Here is a 5,458-nt window from a genome sequence, read left to right on the forward strand (position 1 = left end):
AAGAGCAGCGGAGATATTGTTGAACTGTTCATCATAGATATGAGTTGTAAAGCTCGAGTTTCCCGACGGTGCATGACATTCTTGCTTGGTGTTCTTCTTGGTGTGGCTCATACTCGCATGGAGAGATCGAATGTTAATTGGACTTAGCCTTGGATATGGATGCTCATCCTCCAATGAATGGACACCTTTGAGCTTTAAAATCCGTGAAATAATGTGACAGAAAGGAATACAATTCCTTGAAGCAGTCCAGTCAATTGTTTTTGCCAAAATGTGAAAAATATGAGAGTACACATCAATCTCTACATCAGTGATCAGATCACTCAAAAACAATGCTCGACCAAGATTCATATATCCGGTGCTAGATAAGGGATAGAGATTGCTACACATGATCATTGAGAGAAGTCGTAATTCAGGAGAAAGGGATGCCACATTGATTGACTTCTTATTGGAGAAGAATTCCAAGTTGGCTCCTAAAGACTGTTTGAGATACTCTTCATCTGGGTTCAGCTCATCATATACCAGCAGAATGGGGAGTATTGGCCGGTTAATGTGTAGAATTTCCGCCAAGTACATTAGTGTGATAGAAAGACTTTTTCCTCGAACCCAACATTTTATCTCTTCTCCGACAACAATGGCATTGGCATAGAATTCCTTAGATTAGATTCAAGTTAGTTCAAAACAAAAGTAAAACTGCATAGAACAAGACATAATTAACTTCAAACAATATGCTAAATGCATAAACACAATGCAAGAAACTAAGTAACTGTGCATGTGTGTGCATAGGTGTGCATGTGCTAATCTGTGTGGGTGTGTGTGTTTATGCATGAGAGTGCAGCAACAGATGCATGAAGGGTGCCTGGGTGTGTGCCTAGTGTGTTCAACATGGGTAAAGAGTATGAAACATATGACTAATGTTCAAACTGAGTGAAACATGGTCAAACAAGTGAACACCCATAGATGGAAATCACTTGATTCCAATTGGCACAAAAATGTCACTCGGACATTTTGACAAACACCTAGCATGCACAAGTGTACTCTAAATATAAACAATGCATGAACATGATGAAATCATGCCCAAAATATCACAAGGGGCCAACACAGAGGCACAAATAACAAATGGGACACAGCCCAAACAAAGAAATTGAAAAAATTTCACCCAATTTAGAAACACAATCAAAATTTTGAAAATCCCCAAATTGTTGAAACCCTAACGAAAATACTGCATAAACTAAGAGACACTTGAAGGAAAATGCTTTAGAAGACATACCTTGAAGTTGACAATGCAGAAAAGATGTTTGAAAATGATGAGTTTTGATAGAAATTGAATTTTGGTTGAAAAAGGGTTCGAGAGAGGTTGAGCGAGGGAAATGAAAATTTTTTTGAGAAATTGTCACATCTGCTACATATAAAGTGAAAACACGCATTTTTCACAGGTTAGAGAGTAGCAAGATAGTCGCGAGACAGTCGCGAAGATGGCCACTAAAGCACAAAACTTTCGCGAGAAGCACTGGGTCGCGAGACAGTCGCGGTAACTTTTATCTGAATTTTGAAAAATTCAATTTTTAGCCAAACATCATTTCGTGAGAAGCTGTTGGTCGCGAGACAGTCGCGATACAGTTGCGAGAGTTTCTGTGTGACATAATTGAAAAATATTCCCCTCAAGCCCTTTTCATGGGAAGCTCTAAGTCGCAAGATTCTCGCAAAACAACCCCTGAACCATTTTTTGAAGGAAAACACACAAATGCATTTTGAACAAAAACAAAAGACACGAAAGTATAAAATCACTTCCAAAAACAAATAAAACACTCAAAAATATTTTTGGGTTTGATCAACTAGTTCATGAACATATACATCATATTTGAACATGTACAACCACACAAATGAGATAGGCATTGATTGAATCAAAAACTTATGTGTTGTGTGTGAGTATCAAATGTTGAATAGTCTATAGACCAGAGCGAAGCTTCAATGATCAATTCAATCGAGTCATACACAACTGATACAAAATCAAGTGGACTATCTCCATTATAGAAATGAGTATATATGACCTCCCACACATTGAATACAAAACTTAGAAACTTTTCATTTGGCTTCTGCATAAGGCAAAACAATTGGTCCAATTTATTTTGTTTGGACAAGAACTTCTCATTTTGAGATTGGTGCTTGAAATTTATGATATTTCAACATTAATGATTAGCCTTTGGCTTTTTGAGCACCATAAAAAACATTAAGAAGAGTCGCTTTCCCTTTTTCCTAGTCGAATACTAGTGTGTGCGACAGGCTTTTGCAACTCAATATCTCTTTTCATTTGGAGATTTACACTTAGTGAGCTCTTTTTGCAAAAACAGAAAAATAAAGTGAGAAGAGATATAGACACAAGTCTATGCAAGTATCAAGACCAACAAGACTATAGACCAATCATTCATGACAAGCTTGAAGATCTATTTACAATAATCACACATAGTATTCAAGATTTCTCCCACAAACAAATGAGTGCATACATGACAAGCCAAGATCATAAATGCACTACGCCATAAGTATGAAGGTACTAGGACAAACTCACATGTGACATACACAAAACAAATGATCAAACTTTTGAGATTTTTCAAATTTTTATGGGTTTTTGAATTTTTGAACACACCCAAAACAGAACAAGAAAAGTAAGATCAATAAGAAAACAGCTGGTACAAACCAAAACAGATAAAAGAACAGCAGCAAAAAGAAACCAATGCATGAAATGATGCAACAGCAAATGTCCCTAAATATTGAAAGAATTTATGCATGGACATATTATAATGCTTATGCATGAGTACTCCTCTTCACCCATACGTCACGTGCGTTTGGGTGATATCCTTGACGGATTGGGTACGAGAGTTTGGACTTTCAAACCTTCTGGTGAAACTCACCAAGCAAGTAGTGAAGGCACCGATCATCTTCATCATATCCGTCATACTGGGATCATGATTTTGACTTCTTGTTTGCTCACCACCCCAAGACCTCATGTCATTTCTCCTTCCTCATGACCGAGGTGCACTTGCATTGTTGTCTGATCTCAGCTTTTGACAATTGGGTCTGGTATGTCCTTGCAGTCCGCAAAAATGACACACATAATCCGTTTTAGGACCCCGTTGTGATCTTGGGAGAGATCTTCCTCTGGTTTCATATTTAACCACAGATTGATTTCGGAGCTTATTCACCATTCGATGCTCAACTCTTTTTTACATTCTCAACTTTCTCAAGAATGGGCTTTTCATCAACTGTCTCATTTGCCTTCACAAACTTTACTTCTTTGGTGACTTTGGCTTATGAGCAGCTTCCTCCGTTGTATCCCAGCCCGGACTTGTCTGAAGAAGGTTTTTGAGATGATATAACATCTTCTAACTTCTGAGATGAGACTCTCTCTATCTTAGCATGAGCTTGCACAACCTTTTGCTCAAGAAATCTCACCTTCATATACACTTCAAACAGCTCTCCATTTAGTGTCTCAATCTCACACTTAGCCTCTTTATATCTGATCAAGAGACTTCTGTAATCTTCCTCAGCTTTCTTCATTTTCCTTACAACTGCCTTGGCTACTCTGGAATACTCTCCCGACTTCTCAAGTAGTAAGGAGTAATTTTCTTGAAGATTAGCTGTATTCTCTTCCTCTTCAGCATCTGATTCTTCCACAATCCCAATAGACTCTAAATCAGAATGCTCACCAAGCTCCTTTACAAGTGCACCCAAATCATCCGATGACTCCACATGAGCAATGGTCATGAAGGCGGAGTAGTTTCCCTCTCTGTCACAACTCTCTTCTGAGTCAGAATCAGAAGATTCTGTATCACTGAGCGTCATGGCATAAGCTTTGCCTTTTCCCCTTAGAAAATTTGGACATTCTTTCTTTAGATGTCCATGGCCATTGCACTCATAGCACACAATGTCTGAAGAAGGCTGAGAATCCTTCCCTTCTTTCCTCGTAAACTCTTTCCTATCACCTCTTGAAGATGAAAATTTTCCTCTGTTGAATGGTTTTCTACTGTTCTTCATCTTCAGGAATTTTCGAAAGTTTTACACAAGATATACTACTTCCTTCTCCACTCTATCTTCTTCAGAAGGATCATCCATTCTTTCGGTGATGGTTTTAAGAGCAAGTGATTTACTCGTCTTGTGGGAAGGTAGTCCAAGCTCATACGTTTGAAGTGATCCAATGAGCTCTTGGATCTTAATTTCATCCAAATCCTTGCTTTCCTCTATGGCTGTGACTTTTGCCCGAAAGCTCTCCGGTAAGGACCTCAAAATTTTTATCACCACCTTAGTATCTTCAATCTTCTCCCCAAGATTGAGTTTAGTAATTACAATTTCATTGAGCTTGCCATAGAATGAATCAAATAGTTCATCATCCCCTATCTTGAGCTTTTCAAATTTTGTGGTAAGAATCTAAAGCTTTATGTCCTTAACTTTCTTTGTACCCTCATATGTTGTCTCCAAAATCTCCCAAGCTTCCTTGGCTACCGTCATATGAAAGATCCTGTGGAATTCATCAGGAGACACACCATAAAAAATAGTATTAAACTCTTTACTGTTAGCATTGGTTGCTGCGAGAGCTGCCTTATCCCAAGTGGACTTAGGATCCGTCAGCTTAGTCCAACCAGTCTCAACCGCATCCCAAACGGTATCATCCATAGAGCATAAAAATGCTCTCATTCTGACTTTCTAGAAAGCATAATTGCTCCCATCAAAAAATGGTGGAACATTAAGCGATTGAGACTGGTCCATCTCAAATAGGGTCAAGGATCACACTCAGGTATTTAAACCACAGCGAGTGTACCCGCTCTGATACCAATTGAAAGCTCGAAAATGTGTTGAAAACACAAGCAACACAGTAGTATAATGGAATATAGAAGCAACACAGCAGTATAATGGAATATAGAAGAGTAGAGAAGAAGGATGCAAACACAGAAAACACCGAGACGTGTTTTCGAAGAGGAAACCGAAGAACTCGGCGAAAAACCTCTCTGCCACGCTCTTAGCGAATATCGACCCACTAGACAATCAGTTAGGATATATGGGTTAGCAAGAGACCCTCTAAGCCTAATCTACCCGATGCACCTAAGCCCTCTAAGCTCCTACTCCAACAAGGCTTCTTGGAACCGTGTCTGGTCTAGCACCCCGGATTCTGCAACAAGCTCCATGTTGCATCTGCCATTCTAGGCTTCTTCCAATGCTTTCCAGCAGTACCAAAATGTCACACAGCACTCTCAAAGGGTGTGGTAAGTGTTTGGGCTATCAACCTCTCAATGGTGTGGAAATGGAGAGGGAAGGGTTGAGGAGGTACCATAAGCAAGTGTATAGAGAAAGGTAGGGATGACAATCTCTAATTCTCAATGTGTTTGGCTAGGATTTTCTCTCTGAAGCATTCCTTAACATTTGTGGGTAATGAGAGTATATATAGGATAGGTACAGAAAGTGTGAGTCA

This window comes from Quercus suber, unplaced genomic scaffold (genome assembly GCF_002906115.3).
Source record: "Quercus suber isolate HL8 unplaced genomic scaffold, Cork oak 2.0 scaffold_303, whole genome shotgun sequence".
Lineage (NCBI taxonomy): Eukaryota > Viridiplantae > Streptophyta > Magnoliopsida > Fagales > Fagaceae > Quercus > Quercus suber.